Source organism: Pleurodeles waltl, chromosome 3_1 (genome assembly GCF_031143425.1).
Source record: "Pleurodeles waltl isolate 20211129_DDA chromosome 3_1, aPleWal1.hap1.20221129, whole genome shotgun sequence".
NCBI classification, from domain to species: Eukaryota; Metazoa; Chordata; class Amphibia; order Caudata; family Salamandridae; genus Pleurodeles; species Pleurodeles waltl.
The window spans coordinates 159,005,996-159,019,964 of NC_090440.1; the positions used below are offsets into that span (position 1 = coordinate 159,005,996).

A 13,969-nucleotide genomic window follows, 5' to 3' on the forward strand; every position below is an offset into this window, starting at 1 on the left:
CCATTAGCACAGAAAAAACCTCACCTCAATTACAAATAATGTAATTTCTAAACAAGAGTAACTGAGGAGGCAGAAGACAGCGGTCTGCCTGGTTAAAATCTAGGCAGATATTTTGGAGTGTACAGCGACTCAATTTCTGTTTGAAAATTGCTGTGACTGAATGAAAAAAATGCAGAGAGATGCCCAGGCGTCTCTCTTCTGCTTCAGTGCAACCTTGACCTACCTCACTGTGACCTTGTGCTGGTGTCAGTCTCCTGCTGTCTTTCTTTTTAGCTGCTAGTTCTGCCCCCGACTCAGTGACTGCTCTTTCTTGTTTGTACTGTATATTCAATCTGCCCTGTCTTTCTTCAACTGCTTTTTTTTGCATCAGTTGTTCCTTTAACTGCCTTTTTTTGCATCTTTAGCTTCTCTGACTGCTCTGTATTGCATCTTGGTCTCTTTTGACAGTTTCTGTCCTTCCCCCCCAACTTGCTCCGCCAATTTGAGTTTTCCCACCTTGTCACTCTTGCCGACTTTCCTGCTCTCCCTGCCAGACTTTCCTACTCTTGTTGAGCCCGTCTACAGCCAGCTACGCACATCCCACTCTCCAAGGCCCTACTTAATGGAGGCCACAGCACTGCCGCATCGAAAGTGGTCCAAATGCAAGCCTGTCTGCACCCATCCACGCCTGGACCTTATCCAGTGCCAGGAATCCTGGTACAAACACCTCCCACAGCTACACCGCCATAAAATTCCACCTGCTCAAACCTGGACACCACCACGTAAGCTGCTGCCATGCCTCACAAATTTGCCTGTTAGCATTGCTGCTTCACTTGCCTCCACACACTCGCTTCCATCGCCCACACACACCGCACCCTACACCAAGTCAGAACACAACACCCAAACTCATCCAGCATCACATACCCATCCTGCACAACAACACTCAGTCGCATGCATGCTCCTCTACACACTCATTTGGCAAGCACTCCACGGAGATTTGGGACCTCCTCAATTTCAAAGCACTGGACCGCCTCTTCCTCTCAAAAAACTGTCTCAACCACACATCTGCGCCGGATATCTCCACATCCAGCCCTACTGGGAGCAAAATCCTGCACCAGGACCAACCTTATAAACCAGGAAGAAAACTCGCCATCACCCAGAGACACCCTCAAGTGTACCTCTTACACTGACCCAGAAGCCACTTTTATGTAACACATTCCCTTCATGTTTCAGATGAACAGTAAAACCATTATCAAAGGCAGCCTCGCCTACTGGACCCTAGGACCTCACACCCTCTTCTGCAACCTCCTCATGGACCTCACCACACCCCTTGCCACTGGCACCAAAAACTTCATATTCCTAGGCGATCTCAACTTTCATCTCAACTACCCCACGGACTCCATCTTCACAGACTTGCTTGAAGATCTACAGAAGATCAGCCTCACCCAGCTAGTATGAAGCCCTATCTCCATCACATCCTGGAACCCATCTTCACCTCAAGTGACAAGGTTAAAGTCATCCACATCACTCCACGGACAAGGACGGACCACTCTATAGTTCACATGCAAATAATAGGGCCATATACCACCCCTATGGAGTCTAGCACCCCAAGCAGCTGCTGGAAGAAAGTTACAGAAATGGATAGGCTCAAAGCCCTCCAACTAAACTACCTAGACCCGGACCAATGACTTCATCTACGACACAAACAACTTCAACAACTGGATCCCCACCAGCGCCAATACTCTGGCACCCCTGAAAAACAATAAACCCAAAAGATCCAACAAAAAAGCTGGCCGGTACAACACTGACCTAAAAGAATTGATGAGAGTTTGCAAACAACTTGAAAGAAATGGAGAACCACCGAGGGACCACTGCAAGAAATACCTTTAAGGCCACAATCAGACACTATCACCGTCAAGGAAAATAGTCAAAGGCGTGGCCACGCCGACGACTGTGATGGCCGCTCAACAGTGAAGCTCCGCTGGTAACTCCCGGATTTCCCTGACCAAATGGGCGGCATTCACACATGAGCAGTGGGGAATGCTGCTCCGTACTGCCTGAGGGTGAGGCAGTCGGGGCGAGCTGCAACAATCTACGACATGGGAGAGCGGGTGCCGTGCTGGTTGATGGCCCGCTCGCACTCGGCCTGGGCGCTACAAAGGCCCCAAGGCAACAGGGGCCTCGGGTAAGCCTGAAGCATGCAGACGACCGGGCAGCATGGTGATGCCCGTGAACACTGGTTGCTCACTCCGATTCTCTCCCTCCACCCACTATCAGATGAATGTTGCCCCCCTCCCCGAGCCTACTGCAGTGGGGGAAAGAACACTGCCGTGACATGGCCCAACAAGGCCCGCTCAATTACACTGTATACAGGAGACCTCGCGTCTTGACTGCGTCTAGACCAAAGGATATCTGGCAGCCGCTGAAGCTCACCCTAGATACTACTCCTTCAAACTCCTAACACTATACAGACGCGTGTTAACATATGTACTTACATTCCCCTTTTAAACTGGGCCTAGAAGCATCTGACAGTACCACTATGTTAGTGTTTGAACTCCTGTTACCTATTAGCATGCCTGTATGATCAATGTGCTTGTCATGACTTAACTTCCAAATGTTGTGTCTCGTGCTCAATTGCATTGCACATTCCTCCACTCATGGATCATCTTAATTTGCTTCCATTGCTGTATATTACGTGAAAATTATAAATAAAGTTTTGATAAAAAAGTAAAATAGCCAAAGAAAAAGGAACTGATCCTGAAAATTAAATCTAGCTCCAACAACAGCAAGGAACTTTTCTCCATCGTCAAGGAATTCACAAATTCAACAGCCGCAAACCAAACCATCAATCCTACACAAGAGCTCTGTGACAACTTCTCCAACTTCTTCCACAAAAAAACACCACGATCTACAGCAACTTCTAACCCAATCCTGCTCAACCCCTATCGACCTTCCCAGCCTGCTAACCTTACCAACTGAAGACTATCTACTGACAGCATGAACCACCTATCCATCGAAGAAACTGCAGCAATAATGAAGACAGTCCACTCAGGGGCTCCCACAGACCATAGACCCCACCATATCTACAACCTGGGAAGAGCCATGATAAGGGCTGCAATCACTTCCATTATCAACATCTCCCTTAAAACAACCACCTTTCCCCAGATAGCTGGAAACACATCAAATTCACCGCCGTCCTTAAAAAGCCCTCAGCTGACCCTGAAGTACTCAGCGACTACCGACCTATCTGGCTGCACCCCTTCCCATCCAAAGTCATTGAGAAGTTTATCAAAACAAGACTGTCTGACCACCTAGAATGCCACAAACTCCTGCACAACTCGCAATCAGGATTCCAAAACAGTTACAGCACCTAAAAAGCCCTCATTGCTGCCACAGGCAACATACACACCCTCCTTGACTGTGAACAGACCACAGCCCTCATCTTCCCCAACCTCTCTGCCGTTTTCAGCATTGTTTCCCACCACTCACTCATCAGACTACACACAGCGGGCATGCAAGGACCAGCACTCAAATGCATAGCTTCCTTCCTCTCTGGAAGAACACAACGGGTCAAACTCTTGCAGTTCACATCAGAACCCAAGGACCTAATCTGCAGAGTCCCACAGGGATCATCACTCAGCCCCACACTTTTCAACATGTACATGATTCCTCAGGCAAACATCATTAGATCCCACAGAATCAACATCATCTCCTAAACTGACGACCCCAGATCATTTTTTCCCTCTCATGCAACACTGTAACCGCCAAGACAAACTTCAAATATTGAATGACTAGTGTGGCCAACTGGATGAAAGAAAACTGCCTCAAGCGCAATACCGACAAAAATGAAATGCTGATCTTTGGGAACAATAGCTCACCTTATGCCTCCACCTGGTGGCTGCCGATCTTGGACCTACGTGCACCCCAACTGACCTCAATAGAAACCTAGGCCTTATTCTGGACACCAACCTCACCATGAAGTCCCAGGTCAAAGCTGTCACCTCCTCATGCTTCCACATCCTCTGTATGTTACACAAAATGTTCAAGTGGCTCTGAGTGGTCACCAGATGCACCATCATGCAGGCCCTAATCAATCACAAGCAGACTGGACTGCGGCAATGTATTCTACGCCGGCATCCAGACCTATCTTTTTCACAGACTCCAAGCCACCAAAAATGCTGCTGCCAGATTCCACCTCAACCTCTCATTGCAAACCCACTCCACTCCACTCCACTCCACTCCACTCCACTCCACTCCACTCCACTCCACTCCTCACAAAGCTCTGCTGACCCCTCATCCAGGAGCACTGCAAGTTCAAACTTCTCATACACGCATTCAAATCACTACACAACATGAAAGCTGTGTACCGCCATCACGGGCTTCACATCCTCCAGCCCAACAAAGTCACTCAGCATCACTCTCACTTGCACACACACAGCATCCATGAAAGCAGAACAGGAGGTCCATCATTCTCCTACCAAGCCGCCAAATCCTGTAACGGACTCCCCCAATACATCAGGGCCTCCTCCTCACTTCTTGAATTCTGCAAGAAGTTAAAAACCTGGCTAAATCAATTAGTCTTCTTTGGAGACCATTGGGACTGCCTGTATTCAGGCTTATCACCACCACATGCCTACAATCACTTATGCAGCGGCTGGATACCATCATGGGTGACAAGCAGCGCTCTTCAAATCCACCTTACATTACATTTGCATTAGGATCAGTCACCGGCATGAACAGGAATAGATGTGCATCCCTAGAAAGGTGTAGATGAATTACAACTGCTAGCTGAATTTTAAACCAGAGACCGTTCCAATGGCTTTAACAAATTTAAATATCACAGCAGGCATTATGCACAGTGAATGTGAGAGAAAAAAAATCCTCTTCGGAGTCTGTGTACCATGCTCGAATTTTACTATAGAAAGAACCAGTTGGACTAGCACAGCTATTTTATTCATTGCAAGCCCTCTGGTTTCAATAGCGTACGGTAAGAATGAGGAAAAAGGGTTCCAGGAGCCCCTTTGTCCCCCCAATCTGCTAAAACAGACTCATTTGCTTTGAATCATGCCTGCATATGATAATCAACAATGCTTTCCACAGAGACTTACTGAAGAAGAAAAATGGGTGCATAAAGAAGAGTATTTCTGACCAGGGGTGGTATTCAGCAGGAGGCACTCAGGCCAGTGCGCTATTTTAACAGCCAGACGTGCAGACTCTGGTTTGTTTGCTACAAATAACAATTCTTAATTTTGCTACACCTTTGGTGCCTGTCTACAATAACTGCTAAAGACAAAGTAACTCTGCTAATGGACCATTAGGGAACACTTGAAAAACATTCTTGTTTAACTGATCTCAATACGAAGATGCTAAGAGGAAGTGTCTTTAGTATTTGATGTTCATAATGGATGGTGCATGTGAGCATTATCGATGGCCATTTAGTAAAATGCAACGTGAAACAATGTTTAACAAGCATTTTCAATGCAACTGGTCTTGCATTTGCTCGAGTTAGAGCTATTAGCTTTGTAAACTCCTAACCGGGCTTTTCTTGCCACACAAATGATAAAAAAAACGCAGCGCGATCGCGCTATGTAAACCCCAGCGCGATTGCGCTGCGTTTTTTTTTCTTTTCCTTTGTGTGGCAAGAAAAGTCCAGTTAGGAGTTTACAACGCTAATAGCTCTAACTCAAGCAAATGCGAGACCCGTTGCACCGATCAGCGCACACGGGGATGAAAACAATAAGCTGTATAGCTCAACTTGCAAAAACACATGGGTCGTGTTTTACTGTGACCTTTTAAAAATATGCACGAGAAACGGAATCATGTTTACACAACATAAAAAAACAGTGAGGGGAGAGCAAGCTGGCCCTGGAAAAGCCACCCTCTGTTTTATTATGTTTGCAAAGGGAGCTGGTGGGGAGGAGGGACTGAACAAGCACCCACAGTGTTGAAGTCAAACAGGCAAATGTTTAAAAAAAAAGTCCCTTACAGAAGAGATAAGCAGAACATAACGTAATTACACAGTACTTTGTACTGCTCCCAAAGTGAAAAAAGGGAGGACAAAGAGGCAGAACTGACCAAGTAGCAAGCAAGGATTTTTGAAGGACACTGCAACTAACAAAAACGCTGGAACTCACTGTATAGTATACTTAAAAGTATACAGCAGGCCTAACGCTAACGCTCGACCTAAAAACACAAAACAATGGGTTTTATTTAGGGATATTGGTCACGTAATTTCACTAGGTGCAATGCAACTGGAAAGATCAAGAGGTATTCGATACCACTCTGGCTTCCTTTAGTAAAAGTGTTTCTCGTGAAAATGTTAGATTCGTTTCAAAGTGTACAACCTAGAGACCTTTGAAAAGGGAGTTTATGATGGTTCAGAGTAGGAATTTCAGTTCAAATTGCACAAAGCAGGCGCACCAACTTGAAAACCTGCATCTATTCTGGAGAGCTGCATTAATCAACATGTACATTCTGCTCTGGCTCATCCTACTGGTGTGTCATTACCCTCACTTCTCTCACACTTACATGTCCCTCAATTAAAAACACTGGTACAACTCATAGATTCTGGCTGCGGTCACTGCGAGCACTCACTGCAAAGTGTTCATATGATCCTACTATCATTTACTGTTCACCATATCACATTGCAGAACACATGAGCAGTTCTAACTAAAACAGCAAAAAAAATCTAGAAAAAGCACTAGTGATATTCTACCTGAATTTTCTGAACACTATTTGGTAGAATCCAGAAACACTCCTTTCTCTTCTGTGCCTTCTTTCGCCACTTTTTCCTGATGGGTCTCTCCATGCAGACATCTGGCCTGTGTTGAGCATTTAATGCAAATGTTTTAATTTAGATAACACATCATAAGCATTATCTTACAGTTTACACATAAAATTATTGATATTCAACATCATACAACCGGAATAGATTAAGAGAACTGTAAATTAAACGAATACCTGCTTAGCGATATTCAGTACACCTCTCAGCTATATCGCAGCCAAGAATGACCAATTGATGAGTTTCGGAGGAAATGCGTAAGAAATAGATTTCATCTGAAAGAAATCTACCTGCAAGCACTGGGCAGAAGCGAGTTCTGCCAAAGGATGTTGGTGGTGGGGCACAGTGGACCACATTTTTAACTACTAAAAACGGCAGTGACCGAACTGCCCGGCCAGACATATTTCGGAAATCCGCTGCACAGAAAGATAACATCATAAAAATCAAACTCGGCAAATGCTGCAGATTATACAGCCTTTGTCAAGACAAACACAAGGCTAAAAGTACAACAAAAGATAAACGTATTTGTCAGTCAATGCCCACCAAGTACACAAAGACTGAAATCAAGCACAAAAAAAAAGCTATAACGTAGCACCAGCTTTGCAAAACACTTTCTAATGCACACCTAAAAATCAAATCGCACAACAAATACAAATTCACCCACTGAAAAATAAATACCAACGAAACAATTCACAAATATAAAAGGAGAAGGGATACAGAAAATTCACGATCAAAATACATAGAACATTCAAAATAAGGTAAACACAAACAATGCAAAAGAGCAGTGCACTCATAAATAGATGCAACCATTATTCAGTATACTATAGGCTCAAGAATACCTGCAAACCCCATTAAAACAAAAATACTAGCATCACCAACATTTGTTCAACCATTTTTACAGTTTTAAACCTAGGTCTTGCAAAAATACCGGATTTCTTTTTTTAGATGTGACCGTATGGATACTACATAAAAAATATTTACAAAGGGATTTGGCAGAGCACAATATGTTAAGATTATTTTGAAAGTAAATGAAATAGGATTTAATCAAAACGGATTGATAACTATTATATTTACACTTTGGAAGGTTGTATTACTGGTACCTCATAGCACACAATGTTTTTGTCATGTTAATGTAGGCATAGGGAAGTTCAAAAGCAACGTTTCCATTGTTTAGAAGGACTAAAAATAAATGACTACTGTTTTTAAATATTTTATTGGTATTTGTAAGAACAGTAACATACATAAAGTTATGTACAATACAAAAGCAAACAAGGAAGAAAACAAAAGGACCAGGCTCTCGAGTCACATGCAACACAACTTCCCCTGAAAGCAAGACTACAAGTAAGCAATGTAAATATAATCGCACATCATAAGCATTAAGGTGTGGGCTGTATTTTAGTATAGAAATCTATACAAATATTTTTCAGCCTAGCAGTCTGAACAACCACCAGCATACAATACATTTCAAGTTCATTAAGATAAACCAGGACTGAATGGAACCAGTTATATGCATACACAGCCTGAATAACAAGAGAACAGCCTCAAAAAATCACATACTGCCAGTCTCCTTCCTTCAACAATGCTAGCAGACAGTGCTCGCTCTATCTGGGAAAGCATGCTCAGATCTACAATTATCAGAGTAGACAAAAACCATGTAGATGTTATGCTTGATGCGCACCTGGACAGCTCCAGTGACACTCGTCGCCTGCACCTGGGGGCCGTGCACAGTGGCATGCATTCATCTATGACAGTGAGCTCACAGACATTTGGCGCTTTTGGCATGGAGCTAGCATATAAGGCATATATATTGTATCTACTCACAAACCTGATCCAGAATAGACTACTGGTTGGTCACAAAAGATGTGGTTATCTGGACTACTAACACCACACCCTTCCCTAGGACGCTGACAGATCATTCCTCTGTTCTACTGGAGTTGTCACCCCCAGAGCTTGTCACAAGGGCCTTCTGTCGGGAGACTCCACGCCCCCTCCCAACACATTCAGGACTGAGATTAGAACAGCAATACTTGAATACTTCAAGCATAATGCGCACTCGGTTGTCTGCTGTTCTAGAATTTGGGAACAATTTAAGGTGGTGATGCATGGCGGGAGGGGGGGAGGGGTGGAGGGGAGCGTGGAGGGTGCATAACTAAAAAGGCCGGAGTGCTCCAGATACTGCATAAGATCTGCTCACAAACAGAAACGGATCTACGCGAGCTGGAACTCCAATTCTTTGCTACTAACAGCATGACCATGCGTGCGTCCCTTAGGGGTACGCTAATGGAGAAAGATGAGGCAGCACTCAGAGAGACGCATTATCTAGGGAAAGAAGTGTTTGCTCAGCAGTATGGTAAAGGGGCTAGAGTGGGTAAGACGCTTGCCAAACTGCTGCACAAACCCTAAGCTGGAAAGCATAAGCTGCAGCTAGTGAATGGCCAACAGACTGTACATGTAAGCCCTGATCCTATACTGCGCATAATAACCACATTCTAATCTGACCTATAAACTTCCTCCCTGTTTGACGACCCTTCCGACCTGACCTCATACCCGGACAACTTACAATTGCTGTGGCTGGATGAAGGCAGTCGCCGGTTCCTAGATGCTCTGTTTACGATGGAAGATATTGTGCAAGTAATTAATAGCCTGCCAAAGGACAAGGCGCCGGGCCTGGATCACTTAACCGCAGCCTTTTATGAAGAATATGCATCGATCCTAGCCACCCACCTCTTGCCCATGTACAAAGACTCCCAGACCTGTGGCACGGCTCCCCCTTCCCTAAGGGAGGCATTGATAGTAACTATACTGAAACCTGACTAGCCTCCCCTCCGTGATTAATGTAGACAACAAAATCCTCGCTAAAATGATCGTCTCCCGCCTCCTTCCCTTGTTACAAAATTATGTCCGTTTGGCACAATCAGGGTCCGTTCCAGGCAACTCGACAGGGCATAGCTTGTGAACCTTTTTTTGCACTCCGTAACTCAGGTAATGCCAGACTCAGTGCTGCGGCGGTGATGCTTGAGGCTACCAAGGCATTAGTCTTTAGAGCAGCTCTATATTTTTGCACCTCCCGGAATGTATTGGTCTTGGCGGTTCCTTCCTGCGTCTGATCAAACTGCTCTACACTCAACCTGTGGCACGCCAATGCCTGCATGGTGCAGTCATCTCCACTCTAGATGTCTCGGGAGACATGCCAGCGCTGCCCCCTGTTGCCCATTATATTTGTTGTAGCAATGGAACCCTTGGCTGTACGCCTGCAACAGCACCATTCACTTTGTGGGCTTGCCTTTACCAATAGGAGAATTCTGTTCATGTACACTGACAATATTACTCTGTGTGTCTGAGACCCCCATACCAACATCGTTCCTGTTATACGTGAAAGCACTCGCTTTGGTCGGCTTGCTGGCACCACTAATAACTGGTCCAAGTCTATCATATTTCTACTCACTGCTACATCTCAGCCCTTAATGAGACAGTATCCCTTGAGATAGGCAGAGGGATCAGCTTGATACATGGGAGTGTGGCTCAGCCATGACTTAAATGAACTCTGGCTTGCAAATTATGGAGAGACTCATGATGTGACTGGAGGATCGTGTACCGGCCTGGATGAGTCTACCAATGTGCCTCATGAGGAAATTAGCCATGGCCAAATGGTAGTGCACCCAAAATTACTATACCTCTTCATTAACTTCCTGCTACCTCTACTGCCCACTTCCGCAAGCGTCTCAGGTCTCCACTACTCACAATGACATGGGTAGGGAACCAATCGACTGGCTTGGGAGGTTCTGACTCTCCCCTTTGAACAGGGTGGCCATGCGGTCCCGACATGGGCCTCTACTATTAATGTGCACAAGCGCAATTTGCCCACTACTGGTTACATCCCACATGGTTTCAGACCCACACAGCTCTCGAACATGATCAAATAGCTCATTTCCCCCCGAGGGCTGCTTTGTATCCCCCTGCTAGATGACCTCAGATGGAGATCAATACTGTGGCTTGCACGATTTGAGCATAGGACAAGTTGTGACAGCAGGTGAGACTGGCTCATCTGTATGCCCTGGCTGTGCCACTTGCAGGTCACCCTTGATACTCATCGCTGTGGACACCAGCACTTGAAGACACCTGCGTAGGCTACAACTCTTGACCCTTGGGGATGTGTATCCAGAGGGGCACTTCCTCTCCCCAAGCAGTATACTTTATGACCCTGCTTCTACCCTCATCAGCGCCCTCACTTATCAATTACATGCGGCATGTGAGCTAGGCATGCCACATTTCCCGTGGCTCCCCCGATATTCCTCGTGTTAGAAAGGCTCACTAACCCATCCCGGTGCAAACGAGTTACCTGACTCTATACTACTAAGCAGGAGAGTGCCCCCCCCCCATTCGCACCACCCACTGCACGTCTGACTTGGTCTACAGACCTGAACACCCCCATTAGAGTGAAGTAGTGGTGCTACTATTGCACTCAATCTGGAACCTTCTCCTAAAATTATAGTGTGATTCACTTTGAATATTTGCACCGAGTGTACCATATGCCTGGGCAATTGCCTGGGATGAGGCTGGCTGATGACATGCGCTGTCTGTGACGCATTGCTCCTATTGCCAATTTCCAGCACCTGGCTTAGGAATGCCCCGTGGTTGGGCACTTTCGGTTCAAGTTATTCAACACCATTGTGAGGGTCACAAATAATTTTCCTCACCGTGTTGTTAGTCTTGCTTGGATATGTGAAAGGCATCCCCTCTGACACACGAAAACTCACTGCAATTTTGCTCTTGCTGGCCAAGCAAAGAGTAGCTATGCACTGCGGCAGACATCCTGCGCCTCAACTGGCTCACTGACTGCGCAATGCTGGCTACTGCCAAGAACAATTAGACACCGACTGGGAATTCCTGCCTATGTGCTCTAGACCGAAGGGCATTTGGTCTCAGCTGGTTTGCTATTGGCTAGTGGGATACATCCTTGTCGGACCGGTCATGCGGACTTCCAAGATGATGATTCCTGATCTTTTCCGCTTGTACATGTTAGAAACTAGGACCACAATTTTCGCAGAAGCCCTTGTAATTAGCTGCAAAGGATTTCTATAAGATTGGAGGGTTACACTGTGCCTTTTAGGAAATGCCAAGTAATTACGAGGCCGCATGCCTTGAAGATATGTACTGTGACATTTAATTGTATTGAAATACTTCCGTTTGACAGCGGTATCCGTACCGCAGCTCCATTGTTATATTACGTTTTGTGCCATATTTCTTGTTGTCTGAGCACCAAACCTATACATAATACAATCTTTTTAAAATAAAAAAAGCAGGAGAATCAGTGTGAAACTGAAGTTTCAGAAAGATTTGTAAGGGACCCGCAACCACTAGTGTTCAACAGTGGGATGCTTCATTATCGGGTCGCCACTTCAGATACTTAATGTATCGGAATGGGCTCAATCTTCACAAGGAGGGCGCACTTCTAATTTTCTTAAGTTGTGGTTAAAGTGACCAAAATTATCTCCAACTCCTGGTTAGTTTTATAATTATTCACCGGAGTTAGGGTAAGATTAAAATCAGTAAGAGATGTAATAATGGGATCAAGTCAATGATCCCTTACTTCTAACTTAGTTTACAGTCTACAAACCTATACTTAATAAAATCTGTAAGAAAAAAAAAAAACTGCTTACTGACAATTATGGAAACAATTGGGAAGATGTGCAACAATTTAGGTAACTCTTTGATCTTAATGAAAGAAATACAGCCCATCATAGACAAATGGTGGCATATCCAATAGGCAACCTTTACCTCCAGCACAGCCAATGCCATCACATAATTTTCTTCATACAGGAAACTATCTTCATCAGTAATCGTCACTTCTAAGTACCTTATTGATACTGGCAAATATCCAAAATGGAAACTCATTCCACATTAGCTGGGTAAAAGACAAATGCAGCATGAGCTCTGAATTGTCCCAATTGATTTATACTAAAATTAAACATATTAGCCATTATAGGAGTTAAACTGACCTGTGGGTACGAACAATAACTCATAATAGCATCAAGAACTAGCGTATGTGCTAAATATTTAGCTATGGTCCTATTATCTCCACTGATCAAAGAGAGTGACCTATAAGAGAACACACCATTGCTCGCTTACTAGAGAGCCCGGAGCATTACCATCGGCTAAGACTGAGACAGCCACCATTATCCCCTGGTCTTTAAGTGGCATATTCAAGAGCACCCACTGTTCCTCAAAAGTCCGAGCCAGAGGAAACTGATCTAATTATGACTTAATTTCAGTTTTGCTTTGAGACAGTAAAGAAGAACAGAACGACCCGTAGCACCACCCAAATAATTCAACAATTTGGCACGATTCATTACAAAACATTCCTTCCTTGATTCGTTACTTGCAATATCGCAGACTGCTCCCTCCCTTTCCATACAGGCCCTGCCAGAAAATTACTTTGGTGATCCCCCTCTTAGAACCAAGTTGCTGCAACCTTCCAATGCATACCCTTTAGTTTCTGAATTAGCTGCCTCATGGAACTTCATCATGGTGTCTCTAAATTGGTGTAACAGATTTATCCCCAATAGCTGCATATATCCTCCAGTCTACTCACGGCCAACTCTAGTGTGCTCATATTAACTCAGGTGGATTTTTTAAGGACCGCACATTCCCAAAAGATGCACTCCCTGCATACCCACAGACCTCAAAGCACATCCATTCGTACACCTTAAAAGCCTCTCACACAGTATCTGCCCTCCCAGTAGATCACTCATTACACTTGAAAAAAAACTCACCCCGTCTTAATTGATGTTTAGATGCTGTATCTGTCAGTGCCACACTTTTAAATCTTCAGAAGACAGGGCACAGGAAGAGCCAATTCAGCCGCTAATGGAGAATGATCACAGTGTTCTGGGGAGAATATGGCAGCTTCATAAATACTTGGTATAGAACACATCCATAATAATAAACTAAATCCTGGAATGTATGCTGCACACAGTAGAGTAGTAAGTGTAACTACTGCTCCCGTGATTACAGTGGAGCCATGTATCCACCAATATGTAATGGCACATAACCTTGCAGATTTTCAAAGCAGCCCAAGATGTGGGCTGGGCCACCACCCCAATCTTTTAACAGAGCAGCCTAGAATTGTATTGAAATCACCACTCTATTCAACAATATTGTCTTACAATTGGTGTTTCCATCCAGCTCTTCTACCCAGGTACTCAGAGG

General features: G+C 44.8%; 1 protein-coding gene across 9 annotated transcripts in view; it reads right to left on the reverse strand.

Annotated features, from left to right (window-relative positions):
* The window catches only part of TMEM266 (transmembrane protein 266), a 394,446-nt gene that overhangs the window by 354,751 nt on the left and 25,726 nt on the right, over positions 1–13,969 (reverse strand). For all 9 annotated transcript variants that reach the window (XM_069222037.1, XM_069222031.1, XM_069222036.1 and 6 more), the window contains one exon: positions 6,695–6,800. The gene's annotated coding sequence lies outside the window, so the exon portion shown is untranslated. The remainder of the gene's footprint in view (positions 1–6,694; positions 6,801–13,969) is intronic.